This window comes from Heterodontus francisci, chromosome 13 (assembly GCF_036365525.1).
Source record: "Heterodontus francisci isolate sHetFra1 chromosome 13, sHetFra1.hap1, whole genome shotgun sequence".
In the NCBI taxonomy this organism is placed as follows: Eukaryota; Metazoa; Chordata; class Chondrichthyes; order Heterodontiformes; family Heterodontidae; genus Heterodontus; species Heterodontus francisci.
The window spans coordinates 46041986-46067416 of record NC_090383.1 but is presented as its reverse complement, the minus strand read 5'-3'; positions in this window follow the sequence as shown (position 1 = coordinate 46067416).

The following is a 25431-nucleotide window of genomic DNA, read 5'->3' as shown; positions in this document are numbered from 1 at the left end:
CCATATTCCTACCACATCCCCACCTGTCCCTATATTCTCCTACCACCTACCTATACTAGGGGCAATTTATAATGGCCAATTTACCTATCAACCTGCAAGTCTTTTGGTGGTGGGAGGAAACCGGAGTACCCGGCGAAAACCCTCGCAGACACAGGGAGAACTTGCAAACTCCACACAGGCAGTACCCAGAATTGAACCCGGGTCGCTGGAGCTGTGAGGCTGCGGTGCTAATGATTTAGATGAGGGAACTCAATGTAATATCTCGACATTTGCAGATGACACAAAACTGGCTAGGAAGGTGAGTTCTGAGGAAGATGCAGAGAGGCATCAGGGTGATTTGGACAAGTTGAGTGAGTGGGCTAATGCATGGCAGATGCAGTATAATGTGAATAAATGTGAGGTTATTCACTTGGGTAGCAAAAACAGGAAGGCAGATTATTATCTTAATGGCTATAAACTAAGAGAGGGGAATATGCACTGAGACCTGGGTGTTCTCATACACCAGTCGCTGAAGGTAAGCATGCAGGTCCAACAGGCGGTATGTTGGCCTTCATAGCGAGAGGATTCGAGTACAGAAGCAGGGATGTCTTGCTGCAATTATACAGGGCCTTGGTAAGGCCACACCTGGAATATTGTGTGCAGTTTTGGTCTCCTTATCTGAGGAAGGATGTTCTTGCTATCGAGGGAGTGCAGCGAAGGTTTACCAGACTGATTCCTGGGATGACGGGACTGACATATGAGGAAAGACTGAGTCGGTTAGGATTATATTTGCTGGAGTTCAGAAGAGTGAGGGGGGATCTCATCGAAACCTATAAAATTCTAATAGTACTTGACAGGGTAGATGCAGGAAGGATGTTCCCGATGGTGGGGGAGTCCAGAACCAGGGGTCATAGTCTAAGGATATGGGCTAAACCTTTCAGGAATGAGACGAGGAGAAATTCCTTCACCCAGAGAGTGGTGAGCCTGTGGAATTCGCTACCACAGAAAGCAGTTGAGGCCAAAACATTGTGTGTTTTCAAAAAGGAGTTAGATATAGCTCTTGGGTCTAAAGGGATCAAAGGGTATGGGGCGAAAGCCAGAACAGGCTACTGAGTTGGATGATCAGCCATGATCATAATGAATGGCGGAGCAGGCTCAAAGGGCCAAATGGCCTACTCCTGCTCCTATTTTCTATGTTTCTATGTCTAATTCCCTTTTGAAAGCTTCAATTGAACCTGCCTCCACCACATTCTCAGGCAGCGCATTCCAGATCTTCTCCAAAGCTGAAGAGTCAAACTCCTCCAGTCTATCCAGTAACTTAAGTTCCTTATCCCTGGAAGCATTCTCATGAACCTTTTCTGCACACTCTCCAATGCCTTCACAACTTTCTTAAAGCTGGATGCAATACTCCAGTTAAGGTCAAACCAGTGTTCTAGACAAGTTTTACATAACTTCCTTGCTTTTGTATTCTACGTCCCATTCACTTCCCTCAGTTTCCTTGGATGCATCTCATCTGGTCCTGGACTTTATCCACTTTACGTACAGCTAGCCTATCCAATACCTCACCAATTTTCAATCCAACTGTCTGAATTACCTCCTCTTTCACTATGACTTGCACAGCATCTTCTTCCTTGGTGAAGACAGATGCAAAGTATTCATTTAATACTTCAGCCACGCCACCTGTCTCCATGTGTAAATCCCCTTTTTGATCCGTAAATCATCCCCACTCCTTTGACTACCCTTTTACTACTATGCCACAGAAGACTTTTGGATTCCCTTTTATATTAGCTGCCAGTCTTGTTTCATACTCTTTGTTTCTCTTATTTGCTTTTTCACTTCCCCTCTGAATTTTCTATATTCAACCTGGTCCTCGCTGGTCTCAATCATCTGACATCTGTCATAAGCACACTTTTTCCTTTTTCACAACCTCTATCTCTTTGGTCATCCAGGGAGCTCTGGATTTGTTTGCCTTACCTTTCCCCTTCGTTGGAATATATCTTGACTGTGCCCAAACTCTCTCTTCTTTAAAGGCAGCCCATTGTTTCACTTACTGTTTTGCCTGCTAACCTTTGATTCCAATTTATCTGGGTCAGATCCATTCTTACCCCATTGAAGTTGGCTTTCCCCCAGTTCATTATTTTTACTCTGGATTGTACCTTGTGCATTTCCATAGCAAACCTAAACCTTGATACAATGATCACTGTCCCTTAAATGTTCCCCAACTGACACTTGATGCACTTGGCCCACATCATTCCCAAGAACCAGGTTTAGCAGTGCCTCCTTTCTCGGACTGGAAACATACTGCTGCAGAGCATTCTCCTGAACACACTCTAGGAACTCTGCCTTTTACATGACTATCCCAGTCTATATTCAGATAATTTAAGTCTTCCATTAGAATCACTAATTCTTGTACTCCTCTAATATCCTTGCAAATTTGTTCCTATACACCTTTCCCACTAGTTGCTGGCCTATATACTATACCAAGCAATGTAATGGCACCTTTTTTGTTCCTCAGCCCACAGCTTCTGTTCTTTCTGTCCTTGACCCCTCTGGAACATCCTCTCTCTCCAGCACTGTAATGTTCTCCTTAACCAAAACTGCCACCCCACCCTTTTCCTTCCTTTCCTATCTTTCCTGAAGACCTCGTATCTAGGAATATTTAGCACCCAGTCCTGCCTTTCTTTGAGCCAAGTCTCTTATCACCACAACACCCTACTTCCACGTGGCTATCCGCGCCTGCAGCTCACCAACCTTATTCACCACACTGTCCTTTCACATACATGCACAGTAACCCTAATTTAGACTATTACTTTCCCTCTTGCTCTGACCCCACCTAATGCTTTACTATTTCCTACTCCAGTGTAATCTGTCTCTCCCAATTCTCTGTGCATGTTGGTGTTCCTCTCTTGTATTATCTCCTGGTTCCCAGACCTCTGCCAAGTTAGCTTAAACCCTTCCCAGTAGCACTAGTAAATCGCCCTGCAAGGAAATTTGTGCCAGCTCTGTTCAGGTGCAACACATCCAGCCTGTACAGGTACCATCTTCTCCAGAACTGTCCCAGCGTTCCAGGAATCTAAAGCCCTCCCTCCTGCACCATCTTTCCAGCCATACATTCATCTGCTCTATCCTCCTATTTCTATACCAGGAGTAATCTGGAGATTACTACTTTTGAGGTCCTATTTGCTAATTTCTTACCTAGTCCCCCAAAACTCTGACTACAGGACCACATCCCTCTTCCTACTTAAGTCATTGTGGATAATTACAGCTGGCAGTTCACCTTCCCCCTTCAAGGTGCTCTGCAGCCCAGTGACATCCTTGACCCTGGCACCAGAGGGGTAACACACCTTCCTAGATTCACATTTGCAGCCACAAACACCAGTCTATTCCCCTAAATATCAAATCTCCTATCACGATCATTCTTCCAGTCTTCTTTGTGCCCCCTTATGCAGCTGAGCCAACCGTGATGCCATGGCCTTGGCTGCACTCCTCAGGTGAATGAACACTTTCTTCAGTATTCAGAATTGAATACTGGTTGGAAAGTTAGATGCACTCAGGGGTCTCCTGCACTACCTGCCTGTTTCTTCTTGGCTGCCTGACCATCACCCATTCCCTGTCTGGCTGCAAAAACTTAAGCTGCAGGGTGACCACCTCTAAAAATGTGCTATCCGTGAATCTCTCAAACTCACGGATGCGCCACAGTGACATCAGCTGCTGCTCAAGTTCCAAAACCCTGAGCTCAAGATGCTGCAATTGATGACACTTCATGCACATTGTTATCCAGGACACGGGAAGCATTCTCGAGTTCCCACATAGCACAGGATGTGCACTCCAGAGGTCAGAGCAGCCCTGCTAGATAGCTCTATTTGATAATAAACCTTACTACTGCTAATGAATACCCAAGTTTCAATAGAAAAAGAAAAGTAAAAAAGAAAAAATACTCAACTGCTTACCTGTTTCCCACTGATGCCACACTTGATTTTCTTAGAATGCTGGCAGTCAGCTCGGAACCCAAACACTAATAAACTCCACCGCTGTCTATTATTCAACAATTCCTCACTGGCATAGAAGTTGTCACGTGTTGTGCCTGTTTTTTTGGTGTGAAGTAGGTGCAAACCATACCAATTTAGCAGGCCCATTTTTTTCCAGATCAAGCAAATGCTAAAACAAGCTGTTTCATCTTTATGTTGTTTTCTGGTTCCCAGATGTTCGAAAGAATCACATTTTAAACTTGGAAAGGCTGGAGTCAATCTTGTTTATTTCAGCACCATGCTCAGTACTGTAGAACCTGATCAACTGGTTCTTGTGTTATATATAACATGACTCCCCAGTGCAGCTGTGAATGTGCCCACCCCCCACTGGAACACTTACACATAACAACTAGTTCCTAGCTAATTAATTCCTAACACTTTACAGATAGTATAAGAATATATAACATACAGAACATCCCTCTTTCTTTAAAACATAATGCCCCTTTTTCAATATAACTGTCAATATAAATAATTATCATCTGACTTCTGGAAATAATCTGAACTCCTTCTTAGAGTCTTTATAGCATGTAAATTCTTTTTATTATTCAAGGTATTGCTTGGGTGGTAAGATGTTGTGCCTCCATCTTGTAGATTTGACATTTGTTGCTCTCAGTGGTGAGTTGGCATGCTGTACAGGCGATGTTGTGTCACTTGCTGGTGATGTTGTTAATGTTGTCTCACTGGATAGTGATGTTTCCGGTGTTGTTGATGGTCTTTTCAGTTGTTCCAGCTCAAGGTGTAGGTTGAATATGGATTCTGTTCCTTCTCATTTGGTTACCAGTTTCGGTCTCAATGATATATGACCTTGGCGTCTCAGCTTCACTAATAACTTTTGCTGGGCTCCAGGTTTTCCTGATTGGATCCTGTATGTGTACAGTTTGTCCTTTCAACAGCTGGGCTAGGGATTTAGCATATTTGTTCAAGTGTTGCTCTCCTCTTACCTGTGCTTCAGTGAGTTGATGTCTCCCATCCTCCTGGTCACTTGAAGGGTGTATTTTGCTTGGCAGAGTTGTCTTATATTTTCTTCTATTTAACAGCTCAGGTTCTTTCATGTCAGCCTTGAGAAGTGTGGATCGGAGTGACAGTAAGGCCAGGTTTGGGTCTTCCTTCATCTCTTAGCATTTCACAAGTGTTCTTTTGACCGTCTGGCTGCGTCTTTCTATAAATCCGTGTCCCTGTGGGTAGTGTGGTGATGAGGTGATGGTGTTGAACCCATACTGGTCAGCGAATTCCTTAAATTCTCTGGATGTAAGTTAGGTGCCATTGTCACATATTAACCTTTCAGGAATCCCCTGCTCAGCGAACAGAACTCGTACTGCTGAGATTATTGTTGTGGCTCTCAAGTCTTTCATCTACCAGATAAAAGGGAATTTTGAGTAGTAGTCTGCAACTATGAGAAACCATTCTTGATTATGTGTGAATACATTGACTCCTACAGTATGCCATAGTCTGGGAGGTACTTCAGTAGCTATCATCTCCTATTTCTGTTTTGAGTTTCTATACTTCTGGCACACATTGCATGTAGACACTATATTTTCAATATCTTTGTATATGTCTATCCAGTACACAGCTGATTTGGCTCTGAGCTTACAATACTCCATTCCCATATGGCCTTCTTTTGGAGAGGTTCTTCCTGCATTGTTTTGGGTATGATTATTCTGGACCCGGACAGCAGAACACCATCTTCTAGTGAGATGTCATCCCTGATAGAGCACTTCTGCCGTATTGCTGGCTGTATGTGCTGTATCCTATCAGGCTATCCCTGGATCACTTGCTGAGATAGCATCTGTAACTAAAACAAGAAATGCTGGAATCACTCAGCAGGTCTGGCAGCATCTGTGGAAAGAGAAGCAGAGTCAGTGACCCTTCTTGACCCAAAACGTTAACTCTGCTTCTCTTTCCACAGATGCTGCCAGACCTGCTGAGTGATTCCAGCATTTCTTGTTTTTGTTTCAGATTTCCAGCATCCGCAGTATTTTGCTTTTATTTTAGCATCTGTAACTCCTCGTCTTTGCTGGTTTCATCTCTAATTTGAGTCCCTTTCAGTGGCATTATGTTCACTAAGTGATGATTCTTTGTGCCCAGATCTTCTATCTCATGTTTCTCCTGTGGTGACAACCGAGATAGGGGTGTCTTCCAGCACCATTTCTCTTCCTGACTTAAATTTCAGAGTGAAATCATAACTCTGAAGCCTCAAGAGTAACTTCTGCAGTCTTGCTGGTGCTTTACATAGATTTTTCTTGTAGATCTGCTCCAGTGGATGATGATCACTCTCCACTGTGAACTTCCTCCCATAGAAATACGTGCGGAACTTCTCACATCCATACACAACTGCCAAAAGCTCTCTATGTTGGCATATTTTGTCTCAGCTGATGTCAGAGCTTTGGATGCAAATGCTATCGGCTTTCCCTCTTGTACCCGGGCTACTCCCAGTCCTTTTGTGGAAGCATCTACTTGTAGAGTGACAGGTTTCTTTCTGTCGTAGTACAACAGACTTGTCTCCTTGCATACTTTATTTATTTAGAGATACAGCACTGAAACAGGCCCTTCGGCCCACTGAGTCTGTGCCGACCATCAATCATCGATTTATACTAATCCTACATTAATCCCATATTCCTACCACATCCCCACAATTCCCCTACCTATACTAGGGGCAATTTATAATGGCCAATTTACCTATTAACCTGCAAGTCTTTGGCTGTGGGAGGAAACCAGAGCACCTGGTGAAAACCCACGCAGTCACAGGGAGAACTTGCAAACTCCACACAGGCAGCACCCAGAATTGAACTCGGGTTGCTGGAGCTGTGAGGCTGCCTTTTTGAGTTTGTTGAAACTCCTGTCATGTGATTCTGACCACTGGTACTCTACATCCTCTTTCATCAGCTCCCGCAGGTTTGCTGTGTGTTCGGACATGTGCAGAATAAAGGAGCATATGTCCCCAGTGCAGTCGTGAATGTGGCCCCCCACTGGAAAACTTACACATAACAACTAGTTCCTAGCTAATTAGTTCATAACACTTTACAGATAGTATAACAATATATACATATATAACACAAGCGTTGGGCTCTTTAAATGTGAAAATTCATGGCCTTCCATTTGTTGAAGGGTCCCATCCACAACTTAGCTACCAGCGAGCAGGGTAGGCATTGGACCTGCCCTGCTTCAAAATCTTTAGCAGCTACCAAACAAAGATAGACTGTGAAATAATTTTAACTAAACAAAAATGTTACTGTGGAGCCAACAAAAGGAGTACTCCCCACAACAGGAGTCATGATCACCACCAACTACTACTAATCCACTACAACCACCCCTCACTGTTGCCGACACCTTGAATTGAAGTTGTTGCTTGGGTGAGCTGCCTGTGGACGTGTGGCCAACATCAATAACTTGCTTTAATATTGCATTTTTAATATAGTAAAATGCCCCAAGGTACTTCACAGGTTATCAGACAAAGTTTGGTACTGAGCCACAGCGATATTCAAACAGGTGACCAAAAGCTTAGTCAAAGAGGTAGGTTTTAAGGAACATCTTAAAAAGGAGGAGAGAGAGGTAGAGAGGCAGTGAGCTTTTATGAACCAGTGCTAGTAGTGCTTGTTGGAATATGCTGATGAGCTCTGAAAATGAATTTACATCATACTCACGCCTCTTGATTTGAGCATTCGCTGATCACGTAGAGCCAGGTCTGGGCCTGAAAACAGAACTGGACCAATATTTACCACTGTGCATGCTCAATATCAGATCTTGTCAGGTTGCTACTTGTCACTAATAAATGAACAATTGAATAAACTGATATTCCAACACAAAAATTAATGCAAAGGACAGAAGATAACATTTGCTGCAAAAAAGAAAAATTAACACCCAGAAGATTGTTAGCTTAAGGAAACAACCTTCAGTAATAAAAACAAGAAATGCTGGAACCACTCAGCAGGTCTGGCAGCATCTGTGGAAAGAGAAGCAGAGTTAATGTTTCGGGTCAGTGACCCTTCTTCGGAACTGACAAATATTAAACCTTCAGTAATATTGTGAAAACATTTGGATATTCAACCAGATAATTTGAACAGCTTTTGCTGATGTTTCTGAATGGTACTATTCCAAGGAGACACAGCCAAAGGCAACAGCACCTGCAAGTAGGAAACGGGGAGGCGGTGGCGTAGTGGTATCATTACTGGACTAGTAACCCAGAGACCCAGGGTATTGATCTGGAGACATGGGTTCGAATCCCACCACAGCAGAAGGTGGAATTTGAATTTAATTAATAAAAATCTGGAATTAAAAGCTAGTCTAATGATGGCCATGAAACCACTGTCAATTGTTGTAAAAACCCATCGGGCTCACTAATGTCATTTAGGGAAGGAAATCTGCTGTCCTTACCTGGTCTGTCCCACATGTGACTCCAGGCCCACAGCAATGTGGTTAACTCTTACATGTCCTCTGGAATGGCCTAGCAAGCCACTCAGTTGTACCTAACCAGTACGAAGTCAATAAAAAGGGATGAAACCGGACGGACCACCCGGCATCGACCTAGGCACCGGAAACGACAACGGCAAAACCAGCCCTTTCGACCCTGCAAAGTCCTCCTTACTAACATCTGGGGGCTTGTGCCAAAGTTGGGAGAGCTGACCCACAGACTAGTCAAGCAACAGCCTGACATAGTCATACTCACCGAATCATACCTTAACGACAATGTCCCAGACACTGCAATCACTATCTCTGGGTATGTTCTGTCCCACCGGCAGGACAGACCCAGCAGAGGTGGCGGGACAGTAGTCTACAGTAGGGAGGGAGTTGCCCTGGGAGTCCTCAACATCGACTCTGGACTGCATGAAGTCTCATGGCATCAGGTCAAACATGGGCAAGGTAACCTCCTACTGATTACCAACTACCGCCCTCCCTCAGCTGATGACTCAGTACTCCTCCATGTTGAACACCACTTGGAGGAAGCACTGAGGGTGGCGAGGGCACAAAATGTACTCTGGGTGGGGGACTTCAATGTCCATCACGAAGTGTGGCCTGGAGTCACATGTGGACCAGACCAGGTAAGGACAGCAGATTTCCTTCCCTACTGACCGAGTATTAAAGGACATGGCTGCTAGACTGGTGCGGCAGTTGGTGGGGGAACCAACACAAGGGAAAAAATACTTGACCTTGTCCTCACCAATCTGCCTGCCGCAGATGCTTTTGTCCATGACTGTATTGGTAGGAATGAGCACCGCACAGTCCTTGTGGAGTCGAAGTCCCGCCTTCACATTGAGGATACCGTCCATCGTGTTGTGTGGCACTATCACCGTGCTAAATGGGATAGATTTCGAACAGATCTAGCAATGCAAAACTGGGCATCCATGAGGCGCTATGGGCCATCAGCAGCAGCAGAATTGTACTCAACCACAATCTGTAACCTCATGGCCCAGCATATCTCCCACTCTACCATTACCATCAAGCCAGGAGACCAACCCTGGTTCAATGAAGAGTGCAGGAGGGCATGCCAGGAGCAGCACCAGGCAAACCTCAAAATGAGGTGTCAACCTGGTGAAGCTACAACCCAGGACTACTTGCATGCCAAACTGCATAAGCATGCAATAGACAGAGCTAAGCGATCCCATAACCAACGGATCAGATCTAAGCTCTGCAGTCCTGCCATATCCAGTCGTGAATGGTGGTGGACAATTAAACAACTAACTGGAGGAGGTGGCTCCACAAAATATCCCCATCCTCAGTGATGGGGGAGCCCAGCACATCAGTGCGAAAGATAAGGCTGAAGCATTTGCAACAATCTTCAGCCAGAAGTGCCAAGTTGATGATCCAGCTCGGCCCCCTCCTGAAGTCCCCAGCCTTACAGATGCCAGACTTCAACCAATTCGATTCACACCACGTGATATCAAGAAACGACTGAAGGCACTGGATACTGCAAAGGCTATGGATCCTGACAATATTCCAGCAATAATACTGAAGACCTGTGCTCCAGAACTTGCCGCACCCCTGGCCAAGCTGTTCCAATACAGCTACAACACTGGCATCTACCCGGCAATGTGGAAAATTGCCCAGGTATGTCCTGTACACAAAAAGCAGGACAAGTCCAACCCGGCCAATTACCACCCCATCAGTCAATCATCAGCAAAGTGATGGAATGTGTCATCAACAGTGCCATCAAGCAGCACTTGCTTAGCAATAACCTGCTCAGTGATACCCAGTTTGGGTTCCGACAGGGCCATTCAGCTCCTGACCTCATTACAGCCTTGGTTCAAGCATGGACAAAAGAGCAGAACTCAAGAGGTGAGGTGAGAGTGACTGCCCTTGACATCAAGGCAGCATTTGACCGAGTATGGCATCAAGGAGCCCTAGTAAAACTGGAGTCAATGGGAATCAGGGGGAAAACTCTCTGCTGGTTAGCGTCATACCTAGCGCAAAGGAAGATGGCTGTGGTTGTTGGAGGTCAATCATCTGAGCTCCAGGACATCACTGCAGGAATTCCTCAGGGTAGTGGCCTAGGCCCAGCCATCTTCAGCTGCTTCATCAATGACCTTCCTTCTACCATAAGGTCAAAAGTGGGGATGTTCGCTGATGATTGCACAATGTTCAGCACCATTCGCGACTTCTCAAATACTGAAGCAGTCCGTGTAGAAATGCAGCAAGACCTGGACAATATCCAGGCTTGGGCTGATAAGTGGCAAGTAACATTTGTGCCACACAAGTGCCAGACAATGACCATCTCCAACAAGAGAGAATGTAACCATCTCCCCTTGACATTCAATGGCATTACCATCGCTGAATCCCCCACTATCAATATCCTAGGGGCTACCATTGACCAGAAACTGAAGTGGAGTAGCCATATAAATACCATGGCTACAAGAGCAGGTCAGAGGCTAGGAATCCTGCGGTGAGTAACTCACCTCCTGACTTCCAAAAGCCTGTCCACCATCTACAAGGCACAAGTCAGGAGTGTGATGGAATACTCTCCACTTGCCTGGATGGGTGCAGCTCCAACAACACTCAAGAAGCTCAACAACATCCAGGACAAAGCAGCCCGCTTGATTGGCACACCATCTACAAACATTCACTCCCTCCAACACCGACGCACAGTGGCAACAGTGTGTACCATCTACAAGATGCACTGCATCAACGCACCAAGGCTCCTTAGACAGCACCTTCCAAACCCGCGACCTCTACCACGTCGAAGGACAAGAGCAGCAGATGCATGGGAACATCACCACCTGCAAGTTCCCATCCACGTCACACACCACCCTGACTTGGAACTAGATCACTGTTCCTTCACTGTCGCTGGGTCAAAATCCTGGAACTCCCTTCCTAACAGCACTGTGGGTGTACCTACCTCACATAAACTGCAGCGGTTCAAGAAGGCAGCTCACCACCACCTTCTCAAAGGCAATTAGCGGCGGGCAATAAATGCTGGCCTAGCCCACATCCCATGAATGAATAAAAAAAGAAAAAAAGTAGGAAAAGTGCAGGCAACAGACTTTCCAATTGGTACTGCCAGCATTACATGAAAAATTATGTCACTGGACGTCATAGTAACCATTTAACAACAATCACAACCTGACTTACAGGAAATGCTCCCAAAGCAGCAAGTAAAATTGAAAGAATATGCATTAAACTGAGCACTCTTCATGGTTTCAGTTATTCGAGATGGAAGGAAAGGACACAAAAGACCTGATGGAGGCTCTTTTGCTTTAGAGATGAACTACCTACACTTGCATTATACACAGAACCAAGCTTACAGACCAACGCTCAGATACCCGAGAACATCCAAACAGAACTGTCTTTGGAGGCTCTAGCCCTCTGGAGAGGTAGTGCCATAGCTGTCATCAACTGCGACCTGATCTGCAGGAACCGCAAGCTCAAGGATGGCACTATGATGGTCAAGGTCACCACTGAACCGAACTTTATGCTTTTAGCTCTTTTCAAGCTAACACAAGGGACACTTACTATATGTTGATACCCAATTAATACCCAATGTACAAATGCATCAAGCTAGTCAGTTCACCATCGCAAACACTTTAATCAGTTTCTCAATTAAAAAGCAACAGCAAATTGAATGGCAACTGTAATTCTTTGGTATTGAAAAATTCCCCAAAGTCCAGGAAGTTATTGACAACATCTGTGTATTCGTTTGGGTTCCTGGACACGATGGTCTTGCTGAACCATTAATTTTCATAAACACAAGGTTCATGAACCATAGGATCTTGATAACCGCAAGATTTAATTTGATGCAAGGGATTATTTGTCAATTTAATAAATTATTTCTTTCATTTCAAAAACATGCCAGTAGGAAGTGTATTGGTGCAGCTAAAGCCTACTAATTAGAATATGAAGTGTTGCTGTTTGTCAAATTATCTCCATTTATTAATCATTATCTGGCATTAAGTCCACTGTGATGGCTTTCAGTTGGTATTGGGAAAAGAAAATTTATTTGAAAGCAATGCTTCTGTTATTCATGTCTCCACTAGCTGAGAACAATTGATGTATTATTCCATGGGAGAATCTGCTTCATTTAAGGTCAGGAATTCCTAACTATTCAACTGGACCATAACAGAATGCATCCAAGCCTAGAATCAAAGGAATTCATATAGTTCAATAAAGGCCCTTTAATGTTCAATTGCTGTATGAATTCTACACCAAGCTTTCAGCATTCTGAAGATTTGTGTCCTCAACTTTGCAAAACTGTAGGCATTAGAGAAACATCGTTGGAGCACCAGAATAGGAAAATGAGCACACAAGGCACACACAGAGTGGCTGAACAAGAGCGAGTTGTAATTTTATTTATCGATGCTGACATACCAAGACAATATTTGTTTCCTAAATTTATTTTTTCTGGATGTGTGTTTATTTTTGTATTGAAGTGAGGTAACGATGCATAGGTTTGGAAGGAAGATAGGCAATTGAATGGTGATAAGTACAGCGGTAAGGATGGTGGACTGTTGGTGTATTGAGAACAGGAGGGATGGATTAGTTGAAACATGCTTTGATGGGCTGGTCTGAGACCTCTGGCAGCAAGAGGCTTTTTATGCTCCTTATCCTCCTGCAGGTAAAGGGGTTTGCACACATGCACCCAATGAATGCCGGTGAGGGATCAAGTGAGGGAAGATGTGATAATTTAGAGAGAGACAAGGCAAGAGAGCAAGATAGCAATAAGGATAATGATAATCAGGGTGTGGCAGGAAGGGACAGTGCGTACAAACTCAACAGTGAGCCAGCAGATAAGACTAGAGGTTGTATACTAACAGTGGGGGGAGGGTTCGGGAGAGGTGAGATTTAGAAATCCAAAGAGAAAGGCCAAAGCATCAGAACAGTATAGCATTGTGGATAACGACAAGCAGAATGGGACAGGAAGGGACAGAGTTTAACAAAAATTGTATATCAGCAAATACAGTCATTGAAGGGATAAAGTCCTGCTTGCGGACTGAGCGGAGGTGTACTCCTTTCAGGTGAAGCAGCGATTTACTTGTACTCCTTTCAATGTAGTATACTGTATTCGCTGCTCACAATGTGGTCTCCTCTACATTGGGGAGACCAAACGCAGACTGGGTGACCGCTTTGCGGAACACCTCCGCTCAGTCCGCAAGCAGGACCCTGAACTTCCAGTTGCTTGCCATTTCAACACTCCCCCCTGCTCTCATGCTCACATCTCTATCCTGGGCTTGTTGCAGTGTTCCAGTGAGCATCAACGCAAGCTCGAGGAACAGCATCTCATTTACCGATTAGACACGCTACATTGAGTTCAATAATTTCAGAGCATGACGGGCCCCCCATTTTACTTTTATTTTTAGTTATTTTTTTACTTTTTTCTTTTTTACATTTTTTACGTTTATTTCATTTCATCTTAGTTTGTTCAGTTTGCTTACCCACTGTTTTTTTTCACGTTTGTACTTGCTGCTGTTCAATCTTCAGTCTGTTAACACCCTATCTGTACTAATGCTTTGTCTTTCAACACACCATTTACATATTGTTTGCCTTTGCTCCATGACCTTTTGGTCAGCTATGTGGCCTTGTCCAATCTACACCTTCTCCTTTGTTATCTCTTGCCCCACCCCCGCCTCACTTGCTTATAACCTTTGAAATTTCTACTATTTGTCAGTTCCGAAGAAGGGTCACTGACCCGAAACGTTAACTCTGCTTGTCTTTCCACAGATGCTGCCAGACCTGCTGAGTATTTCCAGCATTTCTTGTTTTTATTTCAGATTTCCAGCTTCCGCAGTATTTTGCTTTTAAGTCATTGAAGGGAATGGAAGCAAAAAAAAAGAAATTAAAGGTTCTATATCTGAATACGCAACGCATCTGCAATAAGATAGATGAACTAGTGGCACAAATAGAAGTACATGATTTAGATCTAATCACCATTACAGAGGCATGGTGACATGGTAATCAAGGTTGGGAAATAAATATTCCAGGGTACACTATTTCAGAAAGACAGACAGAATAGCAAAGGAGGAGGGGTAGCATTGATGGTAAAGGATGGCATAAAGGCATTAGTGAGAAAAGATCTGGCCTCAGAAGATCATGAAGTAGAATCAGTATGGGTGGAAATAAGGAATAGCTAGAATCAGAAAACACTGGTGGGAGTAGTTTATAGGCCCCTAATAGTAATTATATGGTTGGATAGAGCATTAAACAAGAAATTATTGGAGCTTGTAACAAAGGCAATGTAATAATTGTGGGAGACGCCAATCTTCATATAGACTGGGACAATGACGTTGGCAGGAGTGGTCTAGATGATGAGTTTGTAGAATGTTTTTGGGACAGTTTCTTGGAGCAATACATTGTGGAGCAACTGGGGATAAAGCTTAGATCTAGTATTGTGTAATAAAGCAGGGTTAATTAGCAATGTCATAATGAAAGATCCACTGGGAAACAGTGATCATAATACCATTGAATTCCATGTTAAGTTTGAAATTGACACGCTGCAATCACAAACAAGAATCTTAAACTTAAAGCCAATTACATAAGCATGAAGGGAGAACTGGCTAAGGTAAATTGGGTAAATAGACTTAAAAGTATGATGGTAAATGAACAGTGGGAAACCTTTAAAGAAACAATTCAAAATGTTGAACAAAAATACATTCCTTTGAAAAACAAAAACTCAACCAGGAAGACCCGTCCGTGGCTCACTCCGGAAGTTAAGGATACTATTAGATCAAAAGAAAAGGCTTACAATGTTGCAAAAAAGAAATAAAGTAGCAGGTCTGAGGATTGGGAGTGTTTTAGAAACTAGCAAAGGGCCACCAAAAAATTGATAAAGGAAAAAATAGAATGAGAGTAAACTAGCCAGTAACATAAAAACAGATTGTAAGAGCTTTTATAAGTATATCAAAAGGAAGAGAGTAGCTAAAGTTGACGTTGGTCCCTTAGAAGCAGAAACAGGAGAAATTATCATGGGGAATGAAGAAATGGCAGAGGCATTGAACAAATATTTTGTGTTTGTCTTCACAGAAGATGATACAAATTTCATACCAGAAATAGAAAGTAAGCTAGGGGCTAAAAAGGGTAAGGAAATTAAGGACATTTGATATCAGCAGAGAAAAAGTATTGGAAAAACTTAAGGGACAATTCCCCAGGACCTGATGACCTGCAACCTAGGGTTCTAAAAGAGATAGCTGCAGAGATAGTGGATACACTAGCTATGATTTTACAAAATTCCTTAGATTTGGGAATGGTCCCATCAGATTGGAAGTTGGCAAATGTTACACCACTTTTCAAGAAAGGAGGGAGAGAGAAAACAGGGAACTTCAGGCCAGTTTGCCCAAGAGTCATTGGGGAAATGCTAGAATCTATTAATGAAGCCTTAATGTACTTAGAAAAACACAGCATGATTAGAACAAGTCAACATAGTTTTATCAAAGGGAAATTCTGTTTGACAAATTTATTAGAGCTTTTTGAGGATGTAACTAGTAGGGTAGGTAAAGGGGAACAATTGATGTCGTATACCTGGATTTCCAAAGGCATTCTATAAGATGCCACACAAAAGGCAAGATAAGCGCTCATGGAGTTGGGGGCAACATATTAGCATGGATAGATGATTGCTTCCTGTGTTAACCAACAGGTGGGCATAAACAGGGCATTTTCAAGTTGGCAGGCAGTAAATAGTGGAGTGCCACAATGATCCGTGCTGGGGCCTCAGCTATTTACAATCTACATTAATGACTTAGATGAAGAGACAGAGTAATGTATCTAAGTTTGCTGATCATAAAGGTAGGTGGAAAGGTAAGCTGTGGGGAAGAGAGAGGCTGCAAAGAGATATAGACAGGTTAAGTGAGGGGGGAACAAGATGACAGATGGAGTATAATGTAGGGAAAGTGAAGTTATGCACTTTGGTTGTAAGAATAGAAAAGCAAAATGTTTTTTTAAAAGGTGTGAAACTTGTAAGTGTTGCTATTCAAAGAGACTTGGGTGTGCTTGTACAAGGAGCGCAGAAAGTTAACATGCAGGTACAGCAAGCAATTATGAAGGCAAATGACATGTTGGCCTTTATTGCAAGGGGATTGGAGTACAGGAATAAGGAAGTATTGCTACAATTGTACAGGGTTTTGGTAAGCCCTCATCTGGAGTAATGGGATAAAAACAAGAAACGCTGAAAATACTCAGCAGGTCTGGCATCATCTGTGGAGAGAGAAGCAGAGTTAACATTTTGATTTTGATTTAGATATACAGCACTGAAACAGGCCCTTCGGCCCACCAAGTCTGTGCCGACCATTAACCACCCATTTATACTAATCCTACACTATTCCCATATTCCTACCACATCCTCACCTGTCCCTATATTCCCCTACCATCTACCTATACTAGGGGCAATTTATAATGGCCAATTTACCTATCAACCTGCAAGTCTTTTGGCTGTGGGAGGAAACCCACGCAGACACAGGGAGAACTTGCAAACTCCACACAGGCAGTACCCAGAATTGAACCCGGGTCACTGGAGCTGTGAGGCTGCGGTGCTAACCACTGCGCCACTGTGCCGCCCACTCTGAAGTTCTGAAGAAGGGTCACTGACCTGAAATGTTAACTCTGCTTCTCTCTCCACAGATGCTGCCAGACCTGCTGAGTATTTCCAGCGTTTCTTGCTTTTATTTCAGATTTCCAGCATCTGCAGTATTTTGCTTTTATTCTGGGTACAGTTTTGGTCTCCACATTTCAGAAAGGATATACTTACATTGGAGGCAGTGCAGCAAAGGTTCGCTAGATTGGTCCCTGGGATGAGGGGATTGTCCTATGATGAGAGGCTAAGTAAATTGGTCCTGTATTCTCTGGAGTTTAAAAGAATAAGAGCTGATCTCATTGAAATCTATAAAGATTCTTAAGGGGCTAGATAGGGTAGACACAGATTATTCCTGCTGGTTGGGGAATCTAAAACACGGGTGCACAGTCTCAGGATAAGGGGAAGATCATTTAGGACTGAGATGAGAAATTATTCACTCAAAGGGTTGTGAATCTTTGGAATTCTCTACCCCAGAGGGTTGTGGATGCTCCATCATTGAATGCATTGAAGGCTGGGAATAGACAGATATTTGGTTTCAGGGAATCAAGGGATACAGAGAGTGGGTGGGAAAGTGGAGTTGAATCCTAAGATCAGCCATGATAGTTTTGAATGGCAGAGCAGGTTCGAAGGGCCATATGGTCTACTCCTGCTCATATTTCTTGTGTACAATTGCAGTAGCAGCCAGAACATATTCTGAGGTTTGCTATACTTGTTTGAATGCTCAGGGAGTGCTCTTGCAGTCCTTTTCTGCCATTTAAAATCTTGTGCTGAAAGAAGTTGCTGCCAGACATGTGTGGCCTGGTCGCGCTTCCTCTGGGAATTGAATATGACTGAGAGAATGAAGAGAGGCCACACAAGCAGGGCAAGCTCCTAGGAGGGTAGCAGAACACTCAGCAGGACACCATATCAGCCAAATATCTTCAGGAAACAATTCTCTGACCTCAACTTCAGCAAGGACAACTTGAAATGTATTCAGTTCACCAGAAGAGTTAATAACTGATATCTCTCAATCACTGCATCACAGCTGCATGTGGCTGTCAACGTTACCATGCTGCCTAATTTTTATAATCTGGCTTCTTTCAGACTATCGCCGGTGATATAAGCAACATCTTGCAGTTTGCAGTTCACTGCTGAAAAATAAAGGAGTCACTGAGGTTCTCTCTACACAGAAGAACTCATCTCATTCTTTCAAAAAATAGACAAGCAGGAGGAGTGAGCATGAGGTTTAGCATGGATTGCCAGGTTCCCCATGGTGCAGGATGCCACTGGCTACATGCACATTTATTTATGTGCAGGAGGGAGGGCTTTAGATTCCTGGGAATTGGGACCAGTTCAGGGGCATATGGGGCCTATACAGGCCAGAGAGGTTGCACCTCAACAGAACCAGGATGAATGCCCTGGCAGGGTAGTTTGGCAGTGCTGTTGGAGAGGATTTAAACTAACTTGGCAGCAGGATGGGAACCAAGATGTAGCATTAGAAAAGAGACCAGGTGCAAAAAAGATTAGAGAGAAAGATACCACTGGAAAATAAATAATAAAGTATTAGAAACAAAAACAAGAAATGCTGGAATCACTCAGCAGGTCTGGCAGCATCTGTGGAAAGAGAAGCAGAGTTAACGTTTCGGGTCAGTGACCTTTCTTCGGAACTGACCCGAAACGTTAACTCTGCTTCTCTTTCCACAGATGCTGCCAGACCTGCTGAGTGATTCCAGCATTTCTTGTTTTTGTTTCAGATTTCCAGCATCCGCAGTATTTTGCTTTTAATAAAGTATTAGATTTGGTCAGAGTAAGAGGGAAAGCAATAAGATCTAAATTAGGTTTACTGTGCATGTATGTAAACACACACAAGCATGGTGAATAAGGGTGGTGTGGGGGTGGTGAGCTGCAGACGTAGACAGTCACATGGGAATATCATGTTGTGGTGATAACAGAGACATGCATCAAAAGAGGGCAGGAATGGGTATTATATATTACTGGATTCAAGGTGTTCAGGAAAGATAGAAAAGGAAAAAGGAGGGGTGACAATATTGATGAAGGAGAATATTACAGTGCTGGAGAGAGAGGATAGGGACAGAATCTATTTGGTTAGAGCCAAGAAACAGTAAAGATACCATTACACCACTGGGGGAAAAGATATGGAGGAGTAAATTTGAAATTGCAAGGTGGAAAAACTATCGAGTAGTGATATTAGAGGACTTTAATTATTGTAATATAGACTGGGATAGATTAGATTAGATTTTTTTAGATTAGAGATACAGCACTGAAACAGGCCCTTCGGCCCATCGAGTCTGTGCCGAACATCAACCACCCATTTATACTAATCCTACACTAATCCCATATTCCTACCAAACATCTCCACCTGTCCCTATATTTCCCTACCACCTACCTATACGAGTGACAATTTATAATGGCCAATTTACCTATCAACCTGCAAGTCTTTTGGCTTGTGGGAGGAAACCGGAGCACCCGGAGAAAACCCACGCAGACACAGGGAGAACTTGCAAACTCCACACAGGCAGTACCCGGAATCGAACCCGGGTCCCTGGAGCTGTGAGGCTGCGGTGCTAACCACTGCGCCACTGTGCCGCCCTATAGTAATAACATAAAGCACAGGGGTGGGTGGGGGTGGTGAGGAAAGTGTTTTTGAAGTGTGTTCAGGATAATTTACTTGATCTGTATGTTTCCAGCCCAATGACGAAGGAAGCATTGATGGATCTGATTCTGGGGAATGAGGTGGATCAAGTGTCAGTAGGGGAACATTTAGGGAACAGTGATCATAGTATCACAAGTTTTAGATTAGCTATCTAGAATAAAAATACTTATTGGTGGATGACCGATTCAGTGTGGTAAGAACAGATCTGGCCCAGGTAAATTGGAATCAAAGATTGGGAGGCAAAACTAACAGAAAAATGGGCTGTGTTTAAAGAGGAGATATTTTGGGTAGAGTTGAGGTACATTCCCATGAGGGAAGGTAGGACAACCAAAGGCAGAGTTCCCTGGTTGATGAAAAAGATAAAGAGTAAGATACAGCAGAAAAAGGGTACATATGACAGATGCCAGTTTGCTAATACAAGTGGGAAACAGGTTGAATATAGAAAGTTCAGAGGGGAAGTGAAAAAGGAAATGAGAAGAAAAGCAAGAGTATGAGAAACTGGCAGCTAACATAAAATGGAATCCAAAAACGTTTCTCTAGGCATATACATAGTAACAAGGTAGTAAGAGAAAGAGTGGGGCTGATTAGGGGCCAGTCCAGGAGCATACTGCAGTCTCTCTGTTCAAAACTCTTTGTACAATTCAGAAAAACCAGGTTGCCAAGCAGGCTAGTCACATGGCCAACTGGTCTGACTATGTCCATTTGTGGACTCGGCCATCCCAGCAGTCATCCTGAAATTTGAACTCCTTCACCTTCAATGTATGCTGCTCAAAGTCCATTGTGGGTTAAATTGGATAAGGGAAGTAACCCCTTTATCTTCACAATCACTGTCTGTTAATATGCAAATGTCTTTCCAGCAGGGGCCTGGTGATTTCTTTTTTACACAAGTCCTTTCTTCACTTCAGCAACAGTTTTCAAATCAATGTTCATGACAAAATTAATGTGCCTCATTCTTGGCAGGTGGTGGGAGGGGGGGGGGGGGGGGGGGTTCGCATCTGCATGACAGACACTTTCTGGGATACTGTGCACTGTGTCAAGACTTCAACACTTGTATCAATATTTATTCTGGAAATTCTCTAGCACTTCACCTAAAAAGAATGAGTGCAGTGCTACTTTACATTATTAGACACCGTATTAGAGTCAACAGGAGAAAGCGAATGCTTGGTCATGAGCCTCTTGCTAAGTGTTCCCCACCCCCCACCCCCCCACGTGGTTTGCAGGAGGAATGAAAGGAGAACATGAAGCCTAGCAGAGCAGCATCAGCTTCTGCAGAAAAGAAGGACAGGAGAATGAGGTGGACTCCTTCCTCCCCCTGACCTTTCCCTCCACCTCTGGAGCTCCTCCACCAGGATCTCCAGTGCCACATCCATCAATCTGTGCACTCTCTCACTCGGTCCTTGACCCATTTTGAAACCTGCTGCTATGTGTCAACCCACTCCACACCTTCAAAAAGGAGACACAGGTATCTGTTGCTAAACAACACTCAAACGCTGATAAGACAATTTTTAAGCCTGCAGGTGTCCATTTTAACACATGCTGGTAAATTAAAATTATAGTAAGCAGCAATTGGGACTAAAATCACATGCCAAAACCAGACTTTCAAACAAGCATGGCTTATTAGCACAGTGCCCATTTTCACACTTTCACCAAAATAATACCCCTGTATCTGGTATAGCTCAGTCCTTGAGCCATCCTACAGCATACCACAATGTGCTAGCCAGCCCACTCCACACTTTCAGTAGAAGTGGGTACAAGGATCCATGAAAAATGCATCTAATCAGCACTTGAGTGCTAAATTTGAGGGTGTCCAAGCAAGTTCTAATTATGGTAATCAGCAATTAGAACCAAAATTACAGGCTAATTCCAAATTTTCAAATTAGTATGTCTTATTAACATTGCACCCACTTACCCTGAATTTTCCTACTAATCTCTTCCTGACTTCCTGCCACTTTGGCTTGGTCAATTCCAGATGTATTTCATGCCTGTGGATTGGGGTGCTCACTACAGTTGAAAATCTGTAACTACTAAAAGAGTATGTCTTGCATAATCAAATTTCCCACTTGTATCAGTAAAACACACTCTGCCAGTAGATTGTTTTACCCAGTCTCTAAACCTACAGCTGGTATATATTGGTGAAAGTTTTTTTTAATATATAGAGGTAAAGAGGCTCATTTACTGCTATTAACATGCTAACCTGTGATAATCACTGCCTACTGTGATTGGTGAACAATTCGCTGAATACAAGAGCTAGAAGGCAACATGGAGATGCTGAGAACAAATCTCAGAACTCCCCACAATTTGACAAGTTAACAAATTAATCTACCAGAGGCCCAAATTTTTTTTTATTTTATTTTTTTATTTTATTTATTTAGAAATACAGCACTGAAACAGGCCCTTCGGCCCACCGAGTCTGTGCCAACCAACAACCACCCATTTATACTAACCCTACAGTAATCCCATATTCCCTATCACCTACCTACACTAGGGGCAATTTACAACGGCCAATTTACCTATCACCTGCAAGTCTTTGGCTGTGGGAGGAAACCGGAGCACCCGGGGAAAACTCACACAGACACAGGGAGAACTTGCAAACTCCACACAGGCAGTACCCAGAATCGAACCCAGGTTGCTGGAGCTGTGAGGTTGCAGTGCTAACCACTGCGCCACTGTGCCGCCTCTGATATGCAGAATTCCCTCCCCATTTTATTCGAATTAACATAACAAAACTGTTTATACTTTCCGTACTCTATTTCTAAACCTAACATAATACCACCCACAATGTAATTATGTTACAAAATGAACTCCCATTTTCCAAACTACTCTCTAACCACTATTCGCTTCATCTTTCAAAGACCACGAGAAGGATTTACCTAATATTGCTGTGAGAACTGCAAATTTCCACTCTGTCCCTGTAAACTGACATCAAGCTACAGTTCCCTCAACACATTTTCTTTGAACCTTTTCCAACTTTCTCAAGTTGCTCTTGCTTGGAAAGACATTGACTTGTGCATTTCTCAAGTTACATCTTTGGTATTGTGGGCACTTGTCCAAAAGGTCAGATCCTTGGCAAGCTGGGAAGTTAAATTTTTTTTCAATAAAATTCATACCATCTGTCTAATACATTATCATTACTAGTACAGTGGGTAGAGAAACAGTGGTTAAAGTATTTCAGAAGAAGGAAGAGGATGGCGCAGTGGCTAGCACTGCAACCTCACAGCTCCAGCGACCCGAGTTCGATTCTGGGCACTGCCTGTGTGGAGTTTGCAAATTTTCCCTGTGACCGTGTGGGTTTCCGTTGCGTGCTCTGGTTTCCTCCCACAGCCAAAGACTTGCAGGTTGATAGGTAAATTGGCCATTGTAAATTGCCCCTAGCGTAGGTAGGGGGTAGGAGAATTGTAGGGATGTGGCTGGGAATATAATGTAGGATTAGTATAAATGGGTGGTTGATGGTCGGCACAGACTCGGTGGGCTGAAGGGCCTGTTTCAGTGCTGTATCTCGAAATAAATAAATGAGAGATATAAAATAGAATTGTTAGAAATCAAGTGTGGAGGAAACAACAATGGCACAAAATTAATTCATTTAGCACCCCGTCTAGCAGCATTATGCAGGCCTACCTGCAAAGTTGAAGCTCAGGAGGTGCCATTTGCCACTTCCCACACGTCCCAAACAGTGTGAGACCACTGGAATGGCACATGCAGGCGCATCCTCTACATGCCCCCAAAGTTGCTGATGCAATGCGACAATATTAAAATTAACCAATGAATGTAGATAGAACACTTCTTTATGTACTTCTGAAACAAGAATTGTTGGAAACAAGATGGGCCCTGCTCTAGGTCTATTGAAAGGGCCACTGAACAAGTTGCAGCTGAGATGCTTTTAACTTAATTGCGTCTAGCAAAGTTGGTGAAATTACTGTGGTGAGTTGCTGGAGGAGTTTGGAGGTTTCCGCCGACCATAGAAAGGCTAAGAGAATTACAGAGCCATGCATAAGTATGAGGGCAGTAATTGCAGTGCCACTTGCTCTGCAGCAAGGCAGAATGGGAAACCTCTGCGAGGAGCGAAAAGTAGGACAGTTCTCCTCAGAAGGCCCTCTCCCGAAAGCATCTTTCAGGAGCACCATCCTATGATGGGTTGAGCCACAGCAGTGCCACAGGAAGCTTTGCTTTATCAAGGAGGTGGTGACAGAGTTGTGTCACCTCCTTCACAAAGACCTGGATTCTCAAACAAGTGTGAGGCCAGCCCTCCCAGTGGCTTGAAGATCAGCATCGCACTTTGATTCTTTGGAACCAGTTCCTTCCAGTTGGGAGCTGGCGACAAAAGCACCATGTCTCAATTTACCTTCCACAGAAGCATTGGGAAAGGACAGAGGCACTCTACAGGAGGAGAGGGCACTTCATCCTCTTCTCCCTGAGGAAAAATGATCAGGATGAGAGGGCACATGGGTTCACCGGGTTAGTGGGCTTCTGATGGTGCAAAGTGCTATCAACTGCATACTCATTGCACTGTGTCCACCCACCACCCTCCGCGCTCCGCACCCCCCACCCCACTCCACTGCCAACGTCAACGTGAAGCAAGACTGCAAACCCAAGGACTGCCAGTCAGTCAATGTGTAGTTGGTGTGTGACCAGTCATAGAATCATAAAGTCTTGATGGGACAGAAGGAGGCCATCCGGCCCATCAAGCCAATGATGCAATCCTGCAACAGTCAGCAATTCCTACCGTCTTCAGGCTTCCAAGACAGCCAATACGATTGCTGCTTGGAGACAAGGACAACCCTCTCCACTCTTGGCTCATGACCCCTTTCCATTATCTCACCAAGTGAGGCCAGAAGCTCTTCAATGAGAGCCATGGAGTGACTTGCAACATTGTGAAGCAAACCATTGGACTCCTAAAGCAGAAGTTTTTCTGCATAGATCATTTGGGGGGGATTCTCTGCCATAGATGCCCAAAAGGGACTCCATGTTTGTGGTAGTATGTTACATTCTCCACAACCTTGCAATAATGATATCCCAGCCACCACATCCTGTGATTCAGAGGCCTCCTCGGGAGGAGGAGGAGAAGGAAGAATAGGATGAGGAGGAAGGAAGGAGACCACATGCATCATGTGCAACTGAACAGAGTGAGAGGGACCACATAGTGAGTCTTCACTTTGTTAAAAGGGTCTAACCCACCATCATCTTACAATACATCCATTTCAGACTCCCTATCATAAAGTTCCCAAAGCCAACATCTCTCAACAAAGGCCAACAGCCTAAACCTTCACATAACAACTTTATTCAGCAATACACCGAAAATGGAGAAATGGAGAAAAAATAAAATGAATCATCCTTGTGCACCCACTTAGTGCCTGTCCTGCAGGTGCCTTTACCTGACCTAGTGTTCAAAGGCAGTGCTACCCAGTGACTGATGGAAGACTGCTGACTTTCACTAGTGAAGGCTGCAAATAGCCTTGAAGGACACCCTTGAGCAGCTCTGGGCCTTGAGGCCCGGTTTTGAATTGTACCACCACAGCATAGGTGGCAGGAGTCTGGGTTGGCTGGATGACAAGAATTAGCAAGGGCACTGGCAAAGTGGTAGTTGTGAGAGTCAAAGAGTCATTAAGATATTAATTGGGATAGTCATCATGTTAAGGGCTTAGATGGAGTGGAGTTCTTAAAATGTATACAGGAGAACTTTTTAGCTCAATATGTAAAGGATCCAACAAGCAGTGCTGGACCTAATTCTGGTGAATGAAGCCGGACAGGTGGTTGATGTGTTGGTGGGGGAGCATTTTGGTGATAGTGAC